The 15,783-nt window shown below is 40.4% G+C and overlaps 1 protein-coding gene across 3 annotated transcripts in view; it reads right to left on the bottom strand.

Moving 5' to 3' along the window:
- RAPGEF4 (Rap guanine nucleotide exchange factor 4) overlaps window positions 1–15,783 on the bottom strand; it is a 352,267-nt gene that overhangs the window by 235,593 nt on the left and 100,891 nt on the right. The gene's annotated exons all lie outside the window — the stretch shown is intronic.

Raw genomic sequence — 15,783 nt, 5'->3', positions numbered from 1 at the left:
GGAAAGAGATTAGAGGAAAAAAATTAATGAATGAAATGTCTTGAGGAAGAAAGACATAAAGTCAGGAAATGTTTTTCCAGTCGTAAATGCCCAGTCACAAAATATATCTCAAACAAAAACTTGGAAAAGCTATTTTAACACATCTAGCAAAAAAGGAGACATTAATTTACAAAGAGCTCTTACAATCTTAACTGTAAATACAACCCAACAGACTACTAGACAAAGGATATGAACCAGCCACTCAGAGATTTAAAAAAAAAAAAAAAAAAATACAACTGCCAAGGAATATTTTAAAAGATGCTTTCTCTCACTCATGATTAAGGAAACGAAATAATAATAAGACCCCTTTCTTTTTCCCCGGCAAATGTTTTAAACTTTGAAATTTAAACTTTGAAGAAATGGTACACAGTATACTCATACACTGAGCAGAGTACAAACTAGTGCAGACTTTCTGGAGTGTAATGAGAAAATATTCACCAGATTTTAAATTTCACATAATGTCCACATAATTCCACAGGTAAGAATTTACTCCACAAAAGTACATCCAGATATACGTACAAGAATGTTCGTATACATGGACATTGCTGCACTGTTTATGAGAACAAAAACCAAAATAACTGTCTGTCGATAGGGTAATAGGTTAAATAACTATAGTAATCCAGCCAATGGAAAACTCTGTAGCATAATGTGGTTCATCTGAATGGACTGAGGCAGAAGGGTCTCTCAGCGGAAAAAAGCAAGATACAATATGAATGATGTAATCCCACTTATGGACATATACAAGTTTAAATGTTTTTAATGTATATGCCCTTACATCTTTATTGCTCATTACAAATCACAGCCAAACTTAAAATGGCTTAAAACAATGACTATTATTTCTCATAATTCTGTTGGGCTCCCTGGGCAGTTCTTCTGTTGGCATCACCTGAGCTTACTCAAGTGGCTGCCGTCAGCGGGCCGGGACTATGGACTCACTTCTCATTTCGGCCTCAGCTGGTGAGGCCGAGACCACTGGGAAGGACCACATCGTTCTTCATCTTGGGCATCTCTGCACAGTGGAGGAAGCACTCCCAGGGCACAAGAATGAAACCACAGGGCCTCTCCAGGCCGACGCGGAAGTCACACCACTCCCACAGCTCTCGCTCTCGGTCAGAGCCTGTCCCAAGGCCAGTCTGGCTTCAAGAAGAGGAAAGCAGCCTCCACCTCTTGATTGCAAAAGCTGCAAAGAACTTGCGGTCATATTTAATCTACCACTTTACGTGCATGTATCTACCTATCTATACCTATATCTACCTATCTATAGCTATGTCCATCGTTAAGTAACAGCTGAAATGTTAGTGAAGAAACAAGATAATTTCCTCTGGTAAGAGGAGCTGGGAGTGTGAGTGGGGACGGACAAGGAAGAGGCTTACTTTCGGTTTCATGCATTTCTACGCTCAGGGCTGGCTCCATGGGCATGAGGCCTATAAGGAGGCACAGGGATCATGCTCAGGCTCTGGAGAGCTTTATGCTCTGCTGTCACCATCTTGAAGTTCTTAATAATTTTATCTTTGAACGTGTGTTTTGTAAGTCCAGTGGGACAGTGGTGCATGTGCGTGAGCAAAGGAGACAGTGCAATATGCACGTCTACTGTTCCCTGAGGCCCTGTTTTACATCCAGCATTCCCCATGCCTCCTGAGGACAGAATCAGGGTGGACTCATGATGCCCAGGAGTTCAACATGACTCAAAGCAAGTACAAGGTAAGCAAGTTACATCTTCCAATGAGTAAATCCTGGCGCTGACAGCCCAAGTTCCCATTTTCTGTTCTAACCAGAGCTTGCTCTAAACACAGTTAAGAATGCAGTGGCACTGACAAAGGAACGCTATCATATCCTTTCTTATTCACGTTACTTCCCTGTATTAGCCAATCACGCTGAAAATAAGTACGAAGGGAAAGGAAAGCTAGGGCAACCCACAGTCCTCTTCCTTTAAGTCTTTCCTTACTCATCTGTAAGCTGCAGAGGGAGAGTGTGTGTAGGTGTGTACACCAAGAACTAAAGAAATAAAAACAGCTGAATCCGCTTTGTGCACGGTTTCTACTCTTCTGGTAAAAAATGAAACACATAGGCAGGTACAAGCTAGGAAATACAAATTATGTAATTTCAGTGATTCCACATACAAGTTAAATATTCTTACGTTTGCATCTAAAACTGACATTGCACCACAGAAAGAGTAAACCTGTGCTAATAATTTTTAATTTTTCTTTACTTAGAACAACATTAAATAGCAAATAAGAAACATGATGAGTTCAGATAGAGAAAGAAGAAGAAAGGAAAAAGCTTTTATATTTTAGCACCTTATAACGACATTTTTTTCCCTCTGGGGAAAGGAACCTTACATTTTTATTTTGTACTGGGCCCTAAAAATTATGTAGTCGGCCTTGACTGTACTGTTTGAATTTGCATACGTGTGTCCTACTTTTATATATTTAAAAAATAGGTTTGTTTTTTCTTAACAATACCCCTCACTTGTTTCACATTCAAATCATCATAGATCCATTTTAAAAAATAAGATCCAGAGAACTAGCAGCTGAAAAAAGACAGGTACCCGAATGAATAAACACTTTTAATAAAAACAAAGGCCATATTTCATATTATTCCTACTCTCCTTTTCTTTTGTGGGCAAAACACTCCCTGATTTACAGCACTGGGACCATCGTCAGCACAATGAAATTAAGCAAGAATAATATGTCAGATTAAAAAACCCAAACCCAATTTTACGAACTCAATTCATAACAGCTGCACTGTCAACATAAATATTTATTCTCTCAAGGGCCACGGATACAAGGTCATCTACACCACAAGGGATGCTTGCCTCCATTGGTACATACACATCAACTCAGGAAATGCAGAGGATAGAGGTTATTTACAGAAATAACTGCTTATAAAATTAATGCCCAAAGAATTTCCCATGTTTTATTTACTAGCATGCTATCAATGTGGTACCCCGTAGTCATAAGAACTAAACATCTCTATTCAAATTGAAAGAAGTATTTTTATGCTTCTTATACTTTTAACATTACTAAGCATGTATATTAGTTTGAATTTTCAACAAACTTATCATTTCTTAATACCTAAAAATTAAAATTATACCACAAAGACATGCTTGGTTAAAATTTTCTATCTGAGCCATAGCTGCATTTTGCAATAATGTTCTCAAATTTAAAAGAGCAGACAATGCCACAGGAGGTTCAAGTCGTTAGAATGTAGTGAAATAGTAAAGCAAAAGGAGAAAGTAAACTGAAACCCTGGGAGGTAACTTAGGGTCAATTTGTGTAAAGACTGCTATTCAAAATATCTTGATACATTTAGAAATTTAAAAACTTGTTTTTCTTTCTTTCTTAAGGGCTTGAGAAGAAGAGTCAAATATCAGCTTTGGAAGTCTTGCCCAATAACCAATCAAAGAGAATATACTCTGCATAAAATATTCTACAGAAGATGCCCCCAAACAGGGGGTTGCTACTGGAGAAGAGAGCTGTGGTTGGGGGCAGGGGTGGAAGAAAATTATACTTTTTATTATATATACGCTGTCCTAATTTTTTAGTTTTTTTTTTTTTTTTTTTTTTTTACCAAATGCATGCATCACCTAGTCTCAACAAATTAAATTTCTCTAAAATAACAAAATAAGACAGCTTTTGCTTTGCATAATGGGCCACGCTATAGCTAATTTTTAAAAGTACCACTGTCTGACCCTCAGAATGGGAGAAGATATTTGCAAACGAAGCAACTGACAAGGGATTAACCTCCAAAATATACAAACAGCTCATGCAGCTCAATATCAAAAAACAAAAAACCCAATCAAAAAATGGGCAGAAAATCTAAATAGACATATCTCCAAAGAAGACTACAGATGGTCAAAAAGCACATGAAGAGATGCTCAACATCACTAATTATCAGAGAAATGTAAATCAAAACTACAATGAGGTATCACCTCACACAGCTCAGAATGGCCATCATCAAAAAATCTACAAACAATAAATGCTGGAGAGGGTGTGGAGAAAAGGGAACCCTCCTGCACTGTTGATGGGAATGTAAATTGATACAGCCACTATGGAGAACAGTATGGAGGTTCCTTAAAAAACTAAAAATAGAACTACCATATGAGCCAGCAATCCCACTCCTAGGCATATATCCAGAAAAAAACATAATTCCAAAAGATACATGCACTCCAATGTTCACTGCAGCACTATTTACAATAGCCAGGACATGGAAGCAACCTAAATGCCCATCAACAGAGGAATGGATAAAGAAGATGTGGTACATATATACAATGGAATATTACTCAGCCATAAAAAAGAACAAAATAATGCCATTTGCAGCAACACTGATGGACCTAGAGATTGTCATAATAAGTGAAGTCAGACATAGAAAGACAAATATCATGTGATATCACTTATATGTGGAATCTAAAAAATAGGGTACAAATGAACTTATTTACAAAACAGAAGTAGAGTCACAGATGTAGAAAACAAACCTATGGTTACCAGGGGATAACGGGGGTGGGGGAGGGATAAATTGGGATTGACATATGCACACTACTATATATAAAATAGATAACTACTACGGACCTACTGTAAAGCACAGGGAACTCTACTCAATACTCTGTAATGGCCTATATGGGAAAAGAATCTAAAAAAGAGTGGATATATGTATATGTATAACTGATTCACTTTGCTGTGCGCCTGAAACTAACACAACGTTGTAAATCAACTATACTCCAATTAAAAAAAAAAAAAGAATGAGGAAAAGAAAAATAAATAAATAAAAGTACCATTGTCTGAAGTTGTTCAGTTAGTTTTATGGTCATTATTAAATGTGGATGGTTTGGGGAGGAGGTATGCAACTAAGAACACAAACCACACTTCCATGAAAAATTATTAAAGTTCAATCATTTTGGAACTAAATACAAAATATTCATGTGTGCTCTATTTAGAGGGGTGATGGATCCATAAATGAGAAATACCTATTTTAAAACAGGCTTTGGCAGAAAATCTCAAAGCAAAGCATTTCTGTTTTGAGCCTAAAACTTGGCATTTTTTTCCTAATTATTTCTTTTTCACTACAAAAAGTTTCTGGATACCAATGGCAAAGCCTTAGAACCACAATGAAAATTATTTTTCTATCTCCATTCCCACCATCACAAATTCTGTAAAGATGCATGGAATTAAGCGTAAATGTTCGTATTCTCCCACATAAAGGAGGAACATGCTATATAATCTGGTCTGGATCCTTTTGATTCTATGGAAAATGGTCCTTAATCTCCCTGGAAAAACACACCCCTTTTGGATTAGGATGAAAGTATGGACCTTCTTTTCAGAAAAATACACACACATCAAAGTATCAGAGGTTTGCAGGTTTCTCAGTAGCTACTCCATGAACTCCCAGGGATCACAAATCCCGGAGTAGAAGCACCTGCTCTGGACAATTCCTCTTTCCTGACACTCTACACACAGACCTGTGTGTCAATGGACTAAATAAGTTCTTCCATTACTTCAGGGCAAAACACGAACATTTGGGTCTAACTCTAATTTTTTCCTAAGCAAACAGAAAAAGCTCTTTTTATGCCCAAATTCCCCATAACTGAATTCAGGATACCTAAACTATATTCTTGAGACTAAATGTAAATGTAAAATACAAATGAGCACGATGTTTTTCAATCAGATCTGGCCTTTAGACAGATGTCATGGATCCCTCCAACATGATGCTCTAGGGGGCTCACCTGCCTCTTACCTGAGACTGGAGAAGATGCCCCCAAGTCCCAGGGGAACACAGATGAAAGACTCAGTGGAACATTCTATGCCTTTGATAAAAGAAATTTTCACATATTGAGATATAGGGAAGTCATTCCGGCTTATACACGAGTTAACTTGAATTTTATGCTAACTAAAACAGCCTGTTTGAGGCCTATCACACATACATTGTACATCTGCTTTAATTATTAAAGAAAAAGGTGCATTGACCAGAAGAGAAGAATGTCCATATTAAAAATAAAGATTAAATGCCTCCCTTCCTGGGATGCCATTGCTGGTTCTCCTTCAGTGATAAGACTCCCTTCCCAGGTGCCAAGGCCACAATGACTCGCTACATATGTGCGAGTCTGGTTTGTTTGTTTTTGAAACCTTGAAGAAATGTATCCCTGACTTGTTCAAGGTTCTCTGTTCTGACAAGATATGAAACTGTGCTGAAAACCCTGATTCTCCGGAACGGCTTCTCAGAGTAATCTGGGAAGCTGGCTTCTGGGCTAGTTCTCAGTTTGGCTCAAATAAAACTCTTTTCTATTCTTGTTATTGTTTATTGATTATCTTCATCAACACCTTCTGTGACCCAAGGACCCAGGCTTGATGGTCACTAGGAACTCTTGCTGCATCAGGGTCAGCAGAGCCCCCAGTGAAAGCCCCAACTGATGAAGCCCTGCACGCCTCCAAACACAGCAGAAGCCAAGTGGACCCCTCAGCATGCCTAGAACAGTCCTTAGCTTCCTCTGCGTCAGTCTGGAAGCAACATTTGGCCTCTTGCTCAGGGCTCTCTCAGCCCCAGCAGCTCTCAGCTTCCAGGTTTCTTGGTCTGTTTGAAGAATGGCAGTGTTCTGGGCCTTCCTTTTCCTTTAACTTGAGCAATCCCAGATGTTGGCCTTTCTGATCCGATCTCAACCTGTCTTTCTCAGAGTCCTTTTCTTTCTGATCATCTGGATCCTCATCTCCTCAGGAGGAAACTCGGCCTCCTCCCAGCCTTCCATTCGCAGGCAGATCTGATTTAGAAAATGAACTGCCAACAGGTAACACCTAGGTGAACGGGCTTTCCTGATGTTATTCACCTGATCTAGAGAAGGTGGTCTGGGAGACGTTAGAAAGGAGACAACGTCTGGGCTGGATCATGGTACAGGTGGAGAAGAGAGATGACTGGAAGCAAAGGGAACACACAGCAAAAAGACTGGGAGGCAGGGTGGGAGTAATAGTTAGCAGACCTGAAGCTGAGGTCTGCTAGGGGCTGTTTCACTGAGGATGTGACCTTCAGTCTCTTAGTTAACACTTCTGGGCTTGTTATGTGGTTTTGCTCCAGGGAGCAAACAGGTACACAGCTAGTCTCTAGAAAAACAAAACTGAAGGAGGGCTTCAGAGAGGGGAAGGAGGAGATAAAAACCCTGTTCTGACACGCACCCCCATGTTCACAGCACTGTTCACAATAGCCAAGACATGGAAACAACCTAGATGTCCATTGACAGATGAATGGATAAAGAAGATGTGGTACACGTATACAGTGGAATACTACTCAGCCACAAGGAAGAATAATGCCATTTGCAGCAACATGGATGGACCTAGAGATCATACTACGTGAAGTAAAAAAGAGAAAGACAAATGCCATATGATATCAGTTTTATGTGGAATCTAAAATATGACACCAATGAACTTATCTATGAAACAGACTCACAGACGTAGAGAACAGACTTGTGGCTGCCAACGGGGAGGAAGAGTGGAGGAGGGGTGGGTTGGGAGTTTGAGATTAGCAGATGCAAACTATTATATATATAGCAAGGTCCTGCTGTATAGCACAGGGAACTATATTCAATACCCTGTGATAAACCAAAATAGAAAAGAATATGAAACAGAATGTAGATATGTATAACTGAATCACTTTGCTGTACAGCAGAAATTAACAAAACGTTGTAAATCAACCAGGCTTCGATTAAAAACAAAAACATCCCTGTTCTGTTCTCAAGAAAGGCCAGGAGGCTCCAGGGGGCTCTTGTCTCCATGAAGAACTTGAGGATGACAGAAGCTAGACCTCGCAGTGGGAAGGCTGCTATGACCCTCTCTGTGTCCCCTCAGAACACAAATGTGTTTCATCTGCAGTACCTGTATCCTCTAGCCTGCGTCCTTTCTGTCAGTCACACTCCTTCAGCCTCATGATGACAACACACAGAGGAGGTTTTCTCTGGAAACCCTCTGACTCTCCCTGGCAGATACTCTGTCCTCCTCCCACCTCCAGCCCCTGCATGCACCTCTGCTGTAGATCATATCTATTCATACGGTAAGATTTATTTTCATATATTTCTCTTCATTAGACTGTGAGCTCCTTGAGGGTCACACTCTGTTCAGGTCTGTGTCCCAGTGCCTAGAGCAGCCGCTGGCATTTAGTGGATGCACCACATATGCTTGCTGACATGATTTACGCTGATAAAAGTATGTGTATAAATTAGTAGAGGCAATATGGCTGGGAAAGGATAAAGGGACAAATTTAGAGAACTTCGAATGCCACGGTAGATAGTTTACACTTCCCCCCGGGCAGCAGTGAGAGCAGCACCAGGTGTCTGAGCAGGCATGTGTGTCTGAACTCCTGCTCTGTCTGTGTGCCCATCCTTCACTGCCTCTCAAGGCATTTACTGGATGCTTCTTTGGAGCTAACAGATTGATTACACCATATCGTTTCTTCCAGCCATGTGTGATAGGATTACTGTACCCCCCTTTTGACAAATGAGGAAGGAGGTTCAGAGAGACTGTGTAACGTGCCTGAGGACACAGAGCTGGTGGGAAGCAAAGCCAGGACTGTCATGATCTAGCCAATTCCAGTCCACGGCCTTTAAACAATGCACTGCCTCCCTTACTTTGGCTGAACTTGAGGCGAGACACCAGCGGTGGTGGGATGGGATTGGAAAGGAAGAGATAAATAAACACTTGGTTGTAAAGGGAGAGTGGCTAGCACAAGAAGGAGCAGGGTAACAAAGTTAAACTGAAGTACTGAAGAGTAAAGTATCACGGTATCAATAACATGTTTTCAAGTGGTTTAGCAAAACAAACATATAGGAGCATATGTATTCGTGTCTATATATACACACACAGAAAAATGTAAATATATATATGGAGAGAGAAAACATTTTTTCAATATTTCTGTTTGAAAGTTTGAATAAATAGAGGGGAGAAAAGACAAGTTTGACATTTCAGACCTAAAAAAGTCTGGAGAAGGGGCCAGGATGAGGAAGAAGAAAATAAAAAGCAACAAGCAGAAAGCAAGAAAGAGAATTTGAAGGAATTAATTGCCAACTGTGCTAAAACATCTCTAAAAATTTATTAACAATACCAGGACTCACTAGGATGACTATGAACATGCTTACAATTATTATTACCAGGAATTCATGTAAGGATTTTAACTTATTAATTTTCATTTATTAATGAGCACCTTGTTTAATATGCTATCTGCTATGTATGGTGAAACCTTTGGTAATTATGGAAAATTACGGTAGATTTAATGGATTTAGAATTTATGTACATTATATATTATGAAAAATGAAAACAGACCGGGACAAGAATATTTGCAGGAATTACAAAAAAAGGTTACTGTCTTGATCAAATAAAGCATAAACCATTCACATAAATTGGTAAGTAAATGCCAATGTAGGTATGAGTAACATGTCCTGAAAGAGAAAGTATAATCAGTAAAGAAATATTTAAGGCTTTACAACAAATGCTAAAGGAACTTCTCTAGGCAAGAAACACAAGAGAAGGAAAAGACCTACAATAACAAACCGAAGACAATTAAGAAAATGGGAATAGGAACATACATATCGATTATTACCTTAAATGTAAATGGTTTAAATGCTCCCACCAAAAGACACAGACTGGCTGAATGGATACAAAAACAAGACCCATATATATGCTGTCTACAAGAGACCCACTTCAGACCTAAGGACACATACAGACTGAAAGTGAGGGGATGAAAAAAGGTATTCCAAGCAAACGGAAACCAAAAGAAAGCTGGAGTAGCAATTCTCATATCAGACAAAAGAGACTTTAAAATAAAGACTATTATAAGAGACAAAGAAGAACACTACATAATGATGAAGGGATCGATCCAAGAAGAAGATATAACAATTGTAAATATTTATGCACCCAACATAGGAGGACCTCAGTACCTAAGGCAAATACTAACAGCCATAAAAGGGGAAATTGACAGTAACACATTCATAGTAGGGGACTTTAACACCCCACTTTCACCAATGGACAGATCATCCAAAATGAAAATAAATAAGGAAACACAACCTTTAAAGGATACATTAAACAAGATGGACTTAACTGACATTCATAGGACATTCCATCCAAAAACAACAGAATACACATTTTTCACAATTGTTCATAGAACATTCTCCAGGATAGATCATATCTTGGGTCACAAATCAAGCCTTGGTAAATTTAAGAAAACTGGAATTGTATCAAGTATCTTTTCCGACCACAACGCTATGAGACTAGATATCAATTACAGGAAAAGATCTGTAAAAATACAAACACGGGCTTCCCTGGTGGCGCAGTGGTTGAGAGTCCGCCTACCGATTCAGGGGACATGGGTTCGTGTCCCGGTTGGGGAAGATCCACATGCCGCGGAGCGGCTGGGCCCGTGAGCCATGGCCGCTGAGCCTGCGCGTCTGGAGCCTGTGCTCCGCAACGGGAGAGGCCACAACAGTGAGAGGCCTGCGTACCGCAAAAAAAAACAAAAACAAAACCAAAAACACATGGAGGCTAAACAATACACTACTTAATAACGAGGTGCTCACTGAAGAAATCAAAGAGGAAATCAAAAAATACCTAGAAACAAATGACCATGGAGACACGACGACCCAAAACCTATGGGATGCAGCAAAAGCAGTTCTAAGAGGGAAGTTTATAGCAATACAATCCTACCTTAAGAAACAGGAAACATCTCGAATAAACAACCTAACCTTGCACCTAAAGCAATTAGATAAAGAAGAACAAAAAAACCCCAAAGTTAGCAGAAAGAAATCATAAATATCAGATCAGAAATAAATGAAAAAGAGATGAAGGAAACTATAGCAAAGATCAATAAAACTAAAAGTTGGATCTTTGAGAAGATAAACAAAAGAGATAAACCATTAGAATCTCTGGCATTCCTATATACTAATGATGAAAAATCTGAAAGTGAAATCAAGAAAACACTCCCATTTACCATTGCAACAAAAAGAATAAAATATCTAGGAATAAACCTACCTAAGGAGACAAAAGACCTGTATGCAGAAAATTATAAGACACTGATGAAAGAAATTAAAGATGATACAAACAGATGGAGAGATATACCATGTTCTTGGATTGGAAGAATCAACATTGTGAAAATGACTCTACTTCCCAAAGCTTCCCAAAGCAATCTACAGATTCAATGCAATCCCTATTAAACTACCACTGGCATTTTTCACACAACAAAAAATTTCACAATTTGTATGGAAACACAACCCTGAATAGCCAAAGCAACGTTGAGAATGAAAAATGGAGCTGGAGGAATCAGGTTCCCTGACTTCAGAATATACTACAAAGCTACAGTAATCAAGACAGTATGGTACTGGCACAAAAACAGAAATTCTAACATGGAACTAGTTTTAAGAATTACAATTATAGACACCATGATCAAGTGGGGTTTATCCCAGGAATGCAAGGATTCTTCAATATACGCATATCAATCAACGTGATACACCATATTTACAAATTGAAGGAGCAAAACCATATGATCATCTCAATAGATGCAGAGAAAGCTTTTGACAAAATTCAACACCCATTTATGATAAAAACCCTGCAGAAAGTAGGTGTAGAGGGAACTTTCCTCAATATAATAACCAGAAACTATCAAACTCTTAGAGGAAAACATAGGCAGAACACTCTATGACATAAATCACAGCAAGATCCACTTTGACCCACCTCCTACCAAACCCACAGCCAACATCATCCTCAATGGTGAAAAATTGAAACCATTTCCACTAAGATCAGGAAAAAGACAAGGCTGCCCACTCTCACTACTCTTATTCAACATAGTTTTGGAAGTTTTAGCCACAGCAATCGGAGAAGAAAAAGAAATAAAAGGAATCCAAATTGGAGAAGAAGTAAAGCTGTCACTGTTTGCAGATGACATGATACTATACATAGAGAATCCCAAAGATGCTGCTACCAGAAAACTACTAGAGCTAATCAATGAATTTGGTAAAGTAGCAGGATACAAAATTATAGACATTTCTCCAAAGAAGATATACAGATTGCCAACAAACACATGAAAGGATGCTCAACATCACTACTCATTAGAGAAATGCAAATCAAAACTACAATGAGATATCATCTCACACCAGTCAGAATGGCCATCATCAAAAAATCTAGAAACAATAAATGCTGGAGAGGGTGTGGAGAAAAGGGAACATTCTTGCACTGCTGGTGGGCATGTAAATAGATACAGCCACTATGGAGAACAGTATGGAGGTTCCTTAAAAAACTACAAATAGTACTACCATACGATGCAGCAATACCACTACTGGGCATACACTCAGAGAAAACCACAATTCAAAAAGACACATGCGCCCCAATGTTCATTGCAGCTCTATTTGCAATAGCCAGGAGATGGAAGCAACCTAAGTGTCCATCATTGGATGAATGGATAAAGAAGATGTGGCACCTGTATACAATGGAATATTACTCAGCCATAAAAAGAAACGAAATTGAGGTATCTGTAGTGAGGTGGATGGACCACGAGGCTGTTATACAGAGTGAAGTAAGTCAGAAAGAGAGAAAGAAATACCGTATGCTAACACATATATATGGAATCTAAGAAAAAAAAAAAAAGGTCATGAAGAACCTCGGGGTAAGATGGGAACAAAGACACAGACCTACTAGAGAATGGACTTGAGGATATGGGGAAGGGGAACGTAAGCTGGGACGAAGTGAGAGAGTGGCACGGACATATATACACTACCAAACGTAAAAGAGTTAGCTAGTGGGAAGCAGCCGCATAGCAGAGGGAGATCAGCTCAGTGCTTTGTGACCACCTAGAGGGGTGGGATAGGGAGGGTGGGAGGGAGGGAAACGCAAGAGGGAGGAGATATGGGGATATATGTATAACTGATTCACTTTGTTATAAAGCAGAAACTAACACACCATTGTAAAGCAATTATACTCCAATAAAGATGTTAAAAGAAAAGAAATATTTAAGAAAATCCCTACCATACCAGCAGTAATCAAACAAAGACGCTAACAATATGATGGAGAATATATAAACATATATAAGTATATATACACACACATATATATAAATGTATATAAAATGGTCATGCTAACCAAGGCTGGATGTAACAGGTATGCTCAAATACTCTTGGTGGCAGGATAAAAGTCACTGAAAATAAATTTGGTCATCTGTATCAAGAGCCATAAAAGTTTTCATGGGAAAACTTTTTCTGGGAATTTATCTTAAAGAAGTGATTCTCAAAGTATAGTCCAGGGATGAGGTAGATCTAGACATTCTCAGCGAGTCCATGAGTTCAAAACTCTCTTCATGGGCTTCCCTGGTGGCGCGGTGGTTGAGAGCCCGCCTGCCGATGCAGGGGACGCGGGTTCGTGCCCCGGTCTGGGAAGATCCCACATGCCGCGAAGCGGCTGGGCCCGGGAGGCATGGTCGCTGAGCCTGCGCGTCCGGAGCCTGTGCTCCGCGAGGGGAGAGGCCACGACAGTGAGAGGCCCGCGTACCGCAAAAAAAAAAAAAAAACTCTCTTCATAATAACACTAAGATATTACTTGCCTTTTTCACTGTTCTCTCTCACAAGGGCACAGTGGGATTTTCCAGGAACTACGTGATGTATAATGACACCACTGTTCTGACAACTAAGAGAATGTGTGCTTGTAGGGCTAGAATTTGGGGGTGATTTTGCACCTTATTCTCACACTTTTAATAACCAGACCACAGAGGTCACCTCTAATCACAAAGCTTCAAATCAATCCCCCTCACTCTCTTCTCTAAAGTACTGATGGCCATTATCACTTACATCTGGCAGAAACCCCAGTTTGGAAGCAGAATGTCTGTATGAGGGAAGGAATAATTACACTGGGAAAATTTTACACAGACTAGTAAGGAACCAACATATTATTCAATCGTAGAGCCTTAGCACTGGGCAAAGATGCCAGCCAGCTACATGCAGAAGCAGCAAGTGCAAAGCGGCAGAGTGGATACCAGAGCCTGGAGCTGGAGGACAGGGGTTCTCAGCGGATTCATCTGGGGAGCTTTAAGAAGCTATTATGCCCAAGCCCCACCTTCTAGAGATTCTGGTTTCACTGGTCTAGAGAAGCCCCATGCACGGGAATTTTCTAATAACTCCCCAGGTAATTCTAACATGGAACTAGTTTTAAGAATTACAATTATAAATGAAACATAACAAGAAGTTTTTCTTGCCTTTCAAATAATGTATTTTGATACAATATGAACTTTTGCCTATACTTTACCCTTTTCATTCACGTAATTTGTGGCTCTGCCTTCCTGAATTTGCAAACCGAAAGGCAAGGACGAGGCACTAAATTTTTCAACTCATAAGGCACCTAACATTCAACATTAACTTGAACCACTGCTGTCAGCAAGGCAGGATTTCAGTAAAGGTACATTTATTTTACAAACAGGTGGCCTAGGAAGCTGGAGAGCTTTCCAAAAGGGCACTCAGCAAAGTTGGGTTAAACCAGGAATAGATCAGAATTTCAGGCCAGAACACTCGACCACATCAACAGCCTACAGAAGGTCTGTCTTGCATTTATTGGTTTGAGTTAGACAGCTCAAAACATTGAGGTCAGTGAGATCAACCCCAGGCAAGACTGCAGGAATTCGGAGCTGCCGACTTTGGGACAGGATTTCCTGCTGCTCCTTCCTCGGTGTCAGACACCCTGCCCCAGTGACTGTGCCCTAACCTCTCCGCAGTGGCCTGTAGACTACACAGGAGTGGAATTTGGCCTGATGAGAGGAGGAAAGTCCCATGACCGGAGGGCTCCTGACACATAAAGAGCTTAACAATATCCCCAGCGCATACCACGTGTTCCTTCTGAAAGTCTCAAATTCTTAAAAGTTTTCCCAACTAGAACTGCCTTTGCCCTGGGGACCCGTTAAACCTCAGAACAGATTTCTCCAGATGACGACTGAACAAATAAACAAAACACAAAGCCAGGCATTTGGAAATACAACACATGACACCCTCAGAGGGCAGGCAGACCCCTAACCAAGCCCGCCCAGGGGTGCAGGACAGGAGGAGAAGGCAGCAGGCAGCACAGCACAGGTGAGGAAGCCCTGCCTCTTCTGTGTGGTCAGTCCCTTGCGACAAGCCAGTCTCAAACACTGTAATTTGGTTAACTGACCCCAATCCTTTAGGGAGGCTGAAAAACAGCCTTGTTAGCCACACAAGAATTCACCAGATCTCTTTGTCTTTGGATGAAATGATAGCCTGGGTAGAAATGAATCTCTCCCTGCCCTCGCCATATGTCCTTCAGCACCCTGTGTCTTATCTTATGGTACTTTTCAGCTTGTCTGATATCAGGGTGATTTGTGTTTATGCTTGTCTGTTTTCTCCATTAGATAGTAAACCAGGAAGACAGATGCGGTGCATTTTGCACCTCCCCGTGGTGGGAGCCAACTGTTTGTCGAATATGACAGAAGCTTCTAGAGATGAAATTTTCAAAGTGGGATCAATTAACATTGAGTCGAACAGCTCTTTAGCAGGCATGCAGCCTGGCAGGTGAGCTGAGACAGTGAAGGGGGCCATTGCAAGATTAGAGTGCGGGGAGAGGGTGCAGGGGAGGTGTCAACAGCGTGCAGGTAAATGCACAACCAGGGGAAGGATTTCAAAACCTCCACCAACAGCGACTCCTGAAAGACGTGAGCGACCACTGCACACTCCCGAAATGAACACCCAAAGGAATACCAGCTCGGAAGCAATACCAGCACCTTGCCAGCCAGCCT

The sequence above is a fragment of the Lipotes vexillifer genome, unplaced genomic scaffold, assembly GCF_000442215.2.
Source record: "Lipotes vexillifer unplaced genomic scaffold, Lipotes_vexillifer_v1.1 scaffold1306, whole genome shotgun sequence".
NCBI lineage: Eukaryota > Metazoa > Chordata > Mammalia > Artiodactyla > Lipotidae > Lipotes > Lipotes vexillifer.
This window is presented reverse-complemented; position numbering and strand designations above follow the sequence as displayed.